This window comes from Pinus tabuliformis, chromosome 3_2 (genome assembly GCF_031772625.1).
Source record: "Pinus tabuliformis cultivar Carrire ecotype Pingquan chromosome 3_2, CPIR1, whole genome shotgun sequence".
Classification (NCBI taxonomy): Eukaryota; Viridiplantae; Streptophyta; class Pinopsida; order Pinales; family Pinaceae; genus Pinus; species Pinus tabuliformis.
In genome coordinates this window covers 922,836,234-922,849,019 of record NC_142302.1, presented here as the reverse complement: position 1 = coordinate 922,849,019, position 12,786 = coordinate 922,836,234, and positions in this window count along the sequence as shown.

Sequence of the window (12,786 nt, the reverse complement as noted above, 5' to 3'; positions counted from 1 at the left end):
ACTTTGCCTATGGATCAGCTGAAATGATCCTGTTTTGACCAGTTCTGAGCAGTTTTTCATGGAGAACTTCTGGGAGAAGCTGTAATCAGTTGACCTTGTTCCTTTAGGGGTTAGAACAACACTTTTAGGGACTTAGGAGCCCTTGGTTTATGGACATTTCATGCTAGGGGTTGTAGTGCCCAAAAATGTCTATAAAAATTGTTTGATGATTTATGAGTAAACGTGGGATTACCCACTTCTTAGCACAGGTAGAGGAGGTCACCTGAGAGGTACATTGGATACATGGCTCTTATTTGCTAGTGTGTTGTAACAGAGCCATCTTCCTTTAAGGAAGCAATGCAATGGTCAGTTTGGGTTGATGCCATGGTGGATTATGAATCCATAGTTCGTAATAATGTTTGGGATTTGGTCCTGAGACTGAAGGACAAGTGACTGGTGAGCTCCCATTGGATTTGCAAGGTAAAGAAAGCTGCATATGGTAGTTTGGAGAAGTATAAGGCTATATTTGTTTCTCGTGGCTTTCCACAAGTACAAGGGATTGATTATGATGAGACCTTTCCTCTTGTTGCAAGGTACTCATAGATAAGATCTATATTGGCACTATCAACACATATGGGTTGGAAGATACATCAGACGGATGTAAAGACATCCTTCCTCAATGGCATGATTGAGGAATAGGTGTACATAGAGAAGCCTGAAGGTTTTGAAACCTTTGCCCGTGAGTTTCATGTGTGTCAGCTCAAGATAGTGTTGTATGGGTTGAAGCAAGAACCCCCTGCTTGGTACACCAAGACAAATAGCTACTTCACTGGGTTGGGATTCAAGAAGAGTCAAGTGGATGCGAACCTATACCACATAGTGGATGAAGGTAAACTATTGATCATTGTACTTTATGTTGATGATCTCATGCTGACAAGTGATTATCAGTTGATCAAGTCTTTCAAGGCCTTGAGTTTGAGATGAAGGACATGGGGCTCATGCATTAATTTATTGGCATGGAGGTATGGTATAGATATGGGGAGTTGTTTGTGTCTCAGGGCAAGTATTCCAATGAGATACTTAGGAGATTCCGCATGTAAAGCAACAAATCGATGGAGACTCCTCTAGCAGGTAACTTGAGGAAGGAGGATGCTACTTCAGGGGAAGTAGTGGAAGCTACTATTTACAGGCATCTTGTGGGTTCACTCATGTACTTGGTGAAAACGTGACCTGATATGTGTTATGCAGTTAATCAACTTAGTCAAGAAATGGTTAGGACTACCAAGTTGTATTGGAAGGCGTCAAAGCTTGGATTATGGTACATAAAAATAGAGGGAGTGAAGCTTTAAGGCTTTACTAATGTCAATTGGGCAAGGAATCCATCTGAATGAAAGAGCACATTAGGAGGGATTTTCAATATTGGGTCAACAATAGTTTATTGGTACAACAAGAAATAAAGATTGATTCCACTTAGTTCGACAGAGGTAGAGTACATGGTTGCAAGTCAGGCAACATGTGAGGCCATCTGGATGAGGAATATCCTAGTTGGTTTGTTTTGCTGGTAGAGGGCTCCAACTATGATTTACTGTAATAATCAGAGTTGGATCAAACTCTCTAATTTTTTTTTTTCCATGATCGGTACAAGCATATTGATATCTAATATCATCATTTTAGAGATTATGTATTGAGGCTGATTATGTTGTTAGAGTACATTCCCACGGAGGAGCAACATGATGACATTTTGACAAAAGAATTGTCAATATGTAAAGTCTAGTTTCACATAGACAGGATCGGGGTAGCTGATATCCCTTTCTTGTTGAGAGGGAGTGTTGAGAAATGGCAACAAGAAATTCCAGTTTAAATTTTTCCTTGAATTTAAAATATGAATTAAAATCAAATTCTATTCTCATAGAAACTTTTAAATATTTAATTAAGTTTAATTAACTTTATTAGCTTAGTATTTTCGTGTTGGAAGTCTTTCTGAAGTCATGTATATGTTCTCCCTAAGTTTTAGGGCTCCAGGATGAGTTTAAATTGAGTTGTAAATTAGATAACTCAGTTTATTGAATTATGTTCAGTTAAATTAGTTCTAGTTGTTTGTGGAACTAATAGATATTTAGTAGTCAGTTGGTGCACTGATGCATTGACAAGTGTTACTCCAATTAATAGAATATTCCATCATAAAAAATGTGTCTGAGAAAGACCCAGTTGAGACTAGAGTGCAGTGATAGTGTACTATCATTTTTGTGATTTACTAAGTTGTAAATATCATGCATGCAATTAGAGAAGGACATATGATTAGATTGTGTAGTTTTGGAAGCATGAATTCCCTTTAAATACGAGCTATTCATCCTAGGAATTATGCAAGAGATTAGGGGCTTGGAGAGCTCTATAATTGGCTAAGTGTTGTCCAACAGCTTGCTTATGAGTTGAGAGAGTTGAGCATACTTGTGCGGAATTGTTCTAGTGAGAAAAACCTTTATATCTTCACTCATATTTATGATATATGCAATATAGATAATGGGGCTTTGAGTAGTGGCTTTCCAAAGGCAAAACTATTGTGTTATGTGTCATTGATTTATCTTCTTCTTGTTCATATTGTTTTCATCAATCTATTATCTTTCATTGGTTGAAGGTAGAAGTAGATTCTTATCATGTGCTTTAGTAAATTGCATGATCTTTTGAATCTATAGGAAATGCTACACCCATCAAGATGGATCTCTTCCAAAAGCACATAACATACTTTCAACAAAAAGTAGGGCATCGTTTTCCACTGTGACTACAACCTGCACCCTCATTGGCTCTCTTTGACACACTACACACACTCATGCATCAATATGCCCCTTTGTGTCCATTGTTACTACGACCTACACGCAAGCATGCTCCCTCTCTCTCTCCAAGGGCACATAACACTGTATTAAGCCACAATTAGTCCTTGTCTACTCACTATTCTCTTGACATTTTCCTTCTCTTTTTTCCTTGGGATAGTACACACCCCGAGAGTCTATTCAAGCCACCCCATCTCACATTAGTAGGATTTTTCCTCTAGCTTGCCCAATTCTTTCCTTAATCATCATCTTTTGAATAATTTTCTTGTGATATTTAGGGTTTTGATTGAAACTAATTGTTGTTTTCCATGAGTGAATTTCCACTTGCAGATGCTACAACTACATAATAAATCACTATCTCATCATTTGCTAAGATAATGCCTCCTACCACCCATCAAGCTACTTCAAAATAAATTTCATAAGCTAGTACTAGGGAGGCAGTCCAAATTACTAAGCCAATTTTCCCTATTCTTTCAAACATAGAGTGATTCATTGATAATTTTATGAAGGTCTCATGGAATGACATCAAATATTCTTTCATGCAAAAGTAATTTGTAGAAGACTTGGAAGACAAGAGAGTGTACATAAATATCAAGGGGTCTCGGATACATATATTTGAATGGAGATTCCAAGTGATTCCTTGTGAAAAATATATCCAATGGATCCTCTGACCCATAGATAGGAATAATGTAGTACCTAATAGTGAAAGCATGAATGAGATTGTTACTTACCATCCACATAACATCCATTATTATTACAAGATGGTAATACCAAGGGAGTATGCAAACACAAGTTTTAGGAAACTTGATAAAATCTCAATACCAAAGAAGTTATCAAATCTGGGTGCCAAGACCCTACAAAGTTCCATGAGAGACCAATTCCTATTTACTAGACAAAATATTTGAGAATTATTTACCAGTATCTCATGGAAATATGTTGCACACAACATGGACTAAAGAATGCTAAATACTTTGAGGAAAATTGGGTTTACTTGCTCTACATGGTTGTCTTAAGAGGTAATGTTTTCAAATTTGTTGATATCTTCTCTCACAAACTATAGCTTTACATATAATAGGCCAAGAAAACATTACAATCCAAACAAGAACAAGAGTTCTACATGTCTGGTTAATTATTGGATGGTATTTTTGATGCCTCGAAAATCGCTGCATCAACATCGGGGAAAACCACCCGGTCTAGACCTTAAAAGGCAGCTCCTTTTCCATTTGGTGTGGCGGCTTCGACTGGATATAATGGGACCAGTTTCCCAATGATTTATAAATGGGATGGATAAGCGATTGATTTTATAATATCTAATATGATGGATGATTTATTCTAAAATGCAATAATATAAATAACTAATCTATCCCGGGAAGTCTTTCTCTTAGTGTAATTTTTTATGATTCCTATTGACAAGTAGGCATATAGATGACTCTACTTATAAACAAAAATATTTATTCATATGATAATTACCTTGTTCAAGCAGTTGAACAAAGTAATAATTAAAATTTTATCACACTATTCTTTATATATCATTGACGTACATATGTATGAAAAATAACAACTCTTAAACATTCAATAGTGATAAGCCAAAGAATAGTTGTGAAAACATATACATACATCAATAATAGCAAAATGAATAAATGTTGGTTCACATAAAAGCATGAAACAAAAACATAGATAGTAGTATGATATGTATTTGAGTCTCCTCCAATATGAATTGCATTCAGAGCCCACCTTTCAACTTGGAAATACTTTTACAACAAGCAATAGTGAATATCACATAAAAGTATTCTTCATTAAAGCTCAGAATTTAGGTCCAGTTTTTATAAAAAAATATATATTGGAAGAATAATAGTGCAACTTCCAATCCAAATATTAATACAAAATTTTTAGGACCCTTTCTAAAAACATGAAAGGGTCTATAAATACTATCTAAACTAACAAACTATGAACTAAAAATGTTATGTGCTAGTATAACCAAATCATAAAAATTGTGACAATCTTGTTAAAATAGGCATGTTGTAGTTGGTCACAATGGTTCACTGTTTTGGTTGACTATCTTGTGGCTTCAGCTACCAAATGGCAAGCATCGGTTGTAGTTCTGGAGGATGACTCATGTGTGAATGTTGTTGAGCCCCAAAAATGGATAATTATTTGGGCTCATTCAACCTCCTAATTCGACTTAATCCACCATTCTCATTAGTTTATTGCATGTTTTTGATTATATTTATGCTAATAGAGTGAATTGGGTTAGTCATTATGCCAACAAGTCTAATGGGTGCTTTGTGTAGCCTTTTTGGTCAATTTGGAGACAAAATTGAAGGTCTTAATGAGCACTTGGCAGCCAAATTCGTGGGAGAACAAGGGAGAGGATTTGTAGGAAGGTGTCCCCTTCATTTATGGGCCCTTACCTCGAATTCTCCACCATCAGCTCGGAGTTCAAGGGCCACCAAATCAATTAGCACAAGGGCAGCCAAGCAAGTCAAGTAGGACTACTGTTAACTACAAGTTTTGGGCAGCCGAGTCCCTAAAGTTTAGGAGGACTGTTGGGGTCCTCAATTTGTATAAATAAGAAGGCTTAGGGCCTCATTTTGGTTAGCTAGTGGTTAGTCATTTTGTAGCCAATGGTTAGTCATTTTGTAGGCAGAAGTTAGCTAGTCTGTAGTTCGATTTTTAGGCAGTAGATTAGCTTTTCTTTCAGCACATTTTCAAGTTCTCCTTGTGGACAGTTTTTGGAATGTAACATTTCTTTTGATCAATAAAGATGAATCCAGCTTTGCACCAGCTCTAAATCTCTCTTAGGAGGCTGTAGCTCTTGGGGTTGGGCCCATCTCAAGCGCCTAGTACCTCCTTTGTTTATCTTTATGTGTTTTTGCTGCATTCTTAGAATAAAATCTGCTATTTATATTTAAATCTTGCTTTGTTATTTAGATTTCTTTTGATGGTTAAAGTAGCTTCTCATGTTTAGAATAGATTGGTAGGATAATAACAAGAAAAAGGCTCCAAAAAAGGGTCAGCAAACATTTTTGGTTTCACCTCTTCCTTATTGGATCAGAGGCTGGAGTTGGAATAACCGTGCTGTCCCAAACAAAAACACTAGTTTGCTTTACCATGCAATCCTTAGTGTGTTGTTTTCACTTACAGAGGTTGGTTACATGTTCAGATCTTTGAATGATTCATTTCATAGTTAATATACATGGTTTCCTTGCAAATAAAGCTGTTGTCCATTCTCGTTACTATTAGCCAGATCATATTAGGGTAGCATAGCTAGATCTTTGCTTTCTTGCATGTCTTTGTTGGTTCAGTTGGAAACACAAATTGCAGAGCACCTATACCACTTCTCTATCTGCCCAGACTCCCTCAAACCCATATTCTCCATCTCCTAACTTGTTTCTTGCCTCACGTTGCCACATTGCCCTCATAACCCTACCTTTTGTGCAGCATTATTCCAGCCTTCTTTGAACAAGTCCAACCATCTACACCTTCTCCTCAACTCCATCCTCCAAGTCTTGAACTCCCCTACACCCCTATTTCACCTCCATACTCATTCCTCCATCTTTTTCCCTCCATCCATGCTCCAAAATTCCATTACTAAACATCCTGTAGAAAAATTACAGAACATCCTGTAGAAATCCCAGAACATCCTATAAAACCCCTGCAGACTTCCTGTAGAAGCTCATAAACGCGGTTTCTTGGCAGCCAAACTTTGTGAAACTCTCTGGAAGGGTGTTAGAGACCCCTTAGACCCTCTCTGAACCTTCGCAACCTTTCCCAAGGCTTTCTCCCCTTGATCTACCCCTGCACAGTAAAAAGCCAGTTAGAAGCACATGCATGATAATTCCAACAACTTGAACAAAAATACAAAAAGATGTTTTCTTCAGATAGAGGCAGTCTAGACACATGTATTTTACCTTCATAGAAGTAATGGCATCTCTTTCAGTAGTTTGCATGCTCTCCTTTGCGTTAGTAGGACTAGCTGGTAGAATTAGGGTTTGTTAGGGTTTGCATTTCTTTTTGGCTTTCAGTTTCTTTCCGCAAGTAGATTAGCTTCCTTTGAGTTAGCTTTCATCCATCAGTAAAAAGCTTCTTCTAAGAGCTTATAGAGGTTGGCTTAAGCCCCTAACGGATTTGTGCCAGCTGACCAAGTGACAGTTGCGGCAAGAGCTAGTACTTGTGCATACAGCACTGTCGCTTCCAAGTTTGTTACGAACTACCGGGTTGATAAAATTAAAGAAGGGAGTTCCAGGAGTTGTAGCATTATTGATACAATAATGGTGCCCACCATCTTTTTGGCGCCATTGCTAGGGAAGCATCAAAGTATTGGTGATTGCCGGTTTTCTTCTGTTTTCCACTACAACCTTCTGCTAAGCAGTTTATTTCATTTCCATTATGCAATTTACTTTTTGCAAAAGTAGATTAGAATTTCCCGCTTTCATAGATTAGCATTTCAATTCCACAATTTCATTTTTGCAAGCGTAGAGTAGCATTTCAATTCCGCAAGCGTAGCTTAGCATTTCATTCTTGCAATTTCATTTGAGCAAAATAGATTAGTCCTTTCCTGCTTTCATTTCAATTCCGCATTTTCATTTTAGCAAGATAGTTAGTTGCAGTTCAATCTATTTTAGTTTTGTAGGTAGAAGTAGAAAAAAGCAAAAATCAACCAAAAAGATTTCATTTCATGCCTTGTAGGAGTAGAGATAAGTTAGAAAAATGATTGCACAACACCCCCACTGCTTCACACAGCCAAAATTCTCTCTTCTTCGATGGATGTGATTAAAGAATCCTTAGGTGGATAGCAAGACATATTTGAAGAACCTCAAGGGAAGAAGAAGAAGAAACCATTCCTCTGGAGCAAATGGCTACAAGCAGAAATGTTGGGAGCAACACCTTGTCCAAAGACGAGTTTGAAATCAGATTGAAGATTTCAAGAGTGATATGAGGCAGTTTCTTGCCATGCAACTGGATACCTTGCGGATCCAAAAGAAGCAAGAAGAAGCCAAGAGGGCTTTGGCCATTTTTTGTCCTAGGTGCACTAGAAAGCATCCTAGGAACGAATGTCCATTGTACTCCATAGAAGTGTGTTTTGTCTGTGAAGAATACCATCCTACAGATCAGTGCCCTTCCTTACCCAGAATCAAAGCTGCATATCAGAGAGCCAAAGGAGCCACTGAATCACTCTATTATATGAACCAAAGGAGGCCACAGGAACCTATATCTTATCAACAGGAACTACAAGGGACATCCGAGACCTATTATGACCCCTATCAAGCCACTTTCATGCCTTCTTGGGGTCCCCTTGCTCATCCTTCCTGGTTCACACCTCCTCCTTGTTCCTTCATAGAACCATATTATGCCCAACCAGCTGCTCATTCGTTTCACTCTTATGCTCATCCACAGCCTCAGTGGAATGCACCTCATCAGGGGTGGAGGCCCCAGTACAACACTCCTCCCACTTCTTTTCCTCCACCACCTGCTCAACCGCAACCATCACCTCCTCCTCCACCAAGGCAACCCCAAATGCCTACCCAACCACAACCCAATCCGCATCCATCTCAAATACACACCTCCACTCAACTACCCGTACCACCATTTCCAAAACCATACCATGGAGCAACTCAACCCAATTGCAAAGCTGAGGCACAACATGTCCAAAAAACTGCTCTTGAGCTCAATGATCTTCACCATAGATTAGGAAGAGTATTGCAAAAAAGAGACTATATTGAAAGCATTGAAGGACCACATCAGGAAAAAGAAGACTCAGAAGAGGAAATTAAAGAACCATGGGCTTTACTTGATGAAGAGAAGACATCAGAAGCAGAGATAAAGAAAGATCCTTCATGTTTAACATCAAATATTCCATGTATTCAAGAGAAAGATTAGCAAAAAGAGGAAGATGAGGAAGTCATGTTAGAAGGTGACATGAAACATGATCCAGATCAGCAAAAGAACCAAGGATATCAGAGCTATATTGAGATATGGTTTCAGACGGTCACTAAGTTGCAACGATACTCTCTTCCTCAGCTATGTTTGATCCCTTCAAAGTCAGATCATTTGGTCTCTGAAATCCGGATAGCTGTCCAAGCATGCATTTCAAGCCTCCACATCATCTTGTCTCTCATCTCGATGTGCACATGGCTCCATTGGAAGTATTCTTACACTTGAAAATGATTTTGTTTTTCAAGTAGGGTAGGGTAGAAAAAAAAAATGAAAATAAGAAGAAAATAAAAAATCTAAGGTGAAAACCTCCTCAGAGGCGCCTTAGATTGGCTCATTGATTGAAAACCTCCATGAGGTAGTCAATGGGTTGGGAAAAAAGAAAAGAAAATAAGATCTCTGGGTGAAAACCTCCCTTGGAGGTGCCCATGGCAGGCAATTAGGGTGAAAACCTCCATGAGGCACCCTAGTTGTTTTTCAAAAAAAAAAAGAGAAAAAGAAAAGAAAAATAAAGCTAATTTGCATTGAATAATTGCAGGTTGCAGCGAGGACGTTTCAGGTCAGGAGGGTCACTCAAAACAAGGTCAAAGGAATTTTTGTGCCTTCTAAAAGAAGTTCTGTATTTCTACAGGAAACATCCTGTAGAAGCTTCAAGCGAGCCAGATTTGATTTTTGAAGGGAACATAAAGCTTGGAAACTGTTGGTTAGGCCTGCAAGAACGTCTGTGTCCATCCCTTGCCTTTCTCCATCATTTTTCCACCTCATTGTGCTTCTACAGGAAGTTACTGTAGAAATTGTAGGAAGCTAGAAATGGATTTCAAAGAGGCGGTTTGGTTAACATGGTAGCTTCCTCAAGGGTTCAGAAGTCCTCTTGCAATCTTCAAACTCCTCCTCCATCATCTCCATACCTGCATCACATCCCAAGTTCATTTTTCTTACCATGCAACAAAAAATGCAGAATGCCTTGAAGCAAAAATACCTAGAACAGAATTTGTTTTTTCCCTAACTTGAAAACCATGCATCCATTTGAAAAACCATTTTACGGGGAATCATACAGGGGTGATGGCAACATGCCTGAGCAGTTTCAGCCAATTCCGGTACACGGTTTCCAAGAAATTAGCCTCCATAACCATCAGCCATTTTTGCATTTTCTCCATATCCGTGCATCCGTTTCAAAATCTGTTTCATGGGGAGATGCATATGGGTGATAGTAACCTACCCAAGCAGTTTCAGCCAATTCCGATGCACGGTTTCCGAGAAATTGATCTCTGAAATCTTCAGCCATTTTCCATTTTTCTTGAAATCTGTGCATCCATTGATCATGATTTTGCTATGGGAGGTGCATCATTATGATAGGAACATGCTCAGAAATTTTTATATCAATTCGATCTATCGTTTGGGAGCAATGGAAAAAACAAGTTTCGGTTTTGTGAAAATTCAGTGGCCGCAGCTTGAGGGTGTAGATCTGTGCGTGGAAATGAACTCCTGCAGCATGCATCCAGCCAAAGGACACCTGCACAAGGAAAAAAACCAAAAATCATCATCCAAGCCCTCATGCAACCAAAGAAACCAGTGCATGTAGAAATGACTAGCCACAGTACCTCCCAGCAGCCATTTGACTTCAGGTACGTGACTGAACCTCGTTCTTCTATTGCACAAATCTAATTTAAAAACTGCATGAATGAATGGAATGGTGGAATTGAGCCACGAATATAGCAAGATTAAGCCGATAGTTCCTTGTCCAATTCTCTATCAATCAGCCAGGAATCATGCAACGTATGTGTTAGACAACTCACGTGAAATTTGAAAAAAACACTGACAGTTGTGGATATTTTAAACTCCAGTGCAACTAAGGGTAAGGGATTACAGGTAGATGGCACTGCAGGGGACCAACAGTTTGCATGAGAAACGCACGTCTTTGCCACCTCACCACAAATCACGCAGTAATTAAAGGAATGCTCGGCTGAAGACTCACGTTAACTGCTAATTCATTTACACTTGAAAACCTCTTCGGTTGAATCCTCTGCCTCTGAATTCTGTTAAACTGACGTCCTTCGCCAAGTTTTTCGGCTTGTTCAAAATTCTCCCACATACCAAGATCGTCCAAAGGCGCAGAGACATCCTACAGAAGCTGGGCTCTCTACAGGCGTTTCTACAGGAAGATGCACCACAGGAAACCCAACATCCGAAGAAGCTTGGACTGTTCACGTCGAGGGTGGCAATTCTCAGTGAGTGTAAAGCATGAGTATGAACAACCATGGGATAATGTCAAATCCCATTTGACAACTTGTGATCCAAATACCAAGCATACAGTGAAAATTCTGAGATTCCCCAAGAAGTTGTAGAAGACAAAGAAATTATATTCACTTGTGATGTTACTTTCTGGGGGAGCCCTATGAAATGAGCATCACGTTGGGATACTTACCTTCTTATGACAGATGATCAGATCCATTGGTTCTCTATCATCAACTCATTGATGATTGTTTTATTTCTCTCCGAAATGGTTGCAATGATCATGATGCGAATATTGTACCAGGATATCTAAAAATACAACCAATTAGAAACACAGGATGAGGCTTTAGAGGAAACAGGATGGAAGTCGGTCCATGGAGATGTGGTTAGGGCCCCAACCAATGCAAGCTTACTTTGTTTCTATGTGGGAACTGGAGTTCAGTTTTTTTGCCATGACACCAATGACAATGATATTTGCAATCCTTGGTTTCCTTTCTCCTTCGAACCGTGGAGGTTTAATGACAGCTATGCCGCTATTATGGATGTTTATGGGTTTGTTTGCAGGGTGTGCATCGTCACGTCTATATAACATGTTCAAGGGCATAGAATAGAGGAGGAACACGCTGAAGATAGCATTCTTGTTTCCAGGCATTGCCTTTTGCATTGTCTTTATTCTCAATGCACTGCTATGGGGAAAAAAATCATCTGGTGCAGTTCCTTTCGGGACTATGTTGGCCTTGGTCCTTTTATGGTTTGAAATTTCTGTGCCATTGGTCTTTGTGGGCAGTTACTTTGGCTACATGAAACCTGCAATTGAAGATCCAGTGAAGACCAATAAAATCCCCAGGCAGATTCCAGAGCAATCTTGGTATAAGCAACCCATTTTCTCAACACCAATTGGAGGCATGTTGCCTTTTGGAGCTGTATTCATTGAACTGTTCTTCATATTAACTTCAATATGGCTGCATCAGTTCTACTATATATTTGGGTTCCTCTTCAATGTCTCTATGATCCTCATTGTTACATGTGCAGAGATCACCATTGCCCTGTGCTACTTCGAATTGTGCAGTGAAGATTACAACTGGTGGTGGAGATCTTATTTGACTGCAGGCTCCTCAGCATTTTACTTGTTTCTCTATGCCACATTCTATTTCTTCACCAAGCTGGAGATGATAAAGCTTGTTTCTGGAATTTTATATTTTGACTACATGCCCATCATGTCATACTCATTTTTTGCTCTGACCGGTACAATAGGTTTCTATGCATGCCTTTGGTTTGTGCGGACAATATACTCATCAGTGAAGATTGACTGAGGCTCTGCATGCAGCTACCATTTTTCAGAGGGGCCGTTTAAGTTTTGGTTTAGGGGAATGGTGCTTGCTCCTTTTATGTTGTTTTAGAGGTTTTTGGGTAACATTACAAGAGACACCAATGTCAATGTGCTGCTGTGGGAGTTAATTCTGAAGATGTTGCAGGAACACAATGCCGAAAGGGGGCCTCCCAACACAAGCAGAAGGGTCCCTACCAAGTTCCCAGGCATCCTCACATTCATCCCCTCCATGAACACTCATTTTTTTCAGAGTTCAGACACAATTTAGTCATGGTTCAACCTTCTACAGGAAGCTACAGGACTTTCTACAGGAAGTTCTGTATTTTTACCAGAAACATCCTGTAGAGCCTTTGGGCAGGCCAGAATCAATTATGAAGAGGGATTTGAAGCTTGAAGTCTGTTGAGGAGGCATGCAACCACTTTTTTCTTCCATGCTCCACCGGTTTCATCTCCTTTCATATGATTGAATGAGCAGGCAGTGGG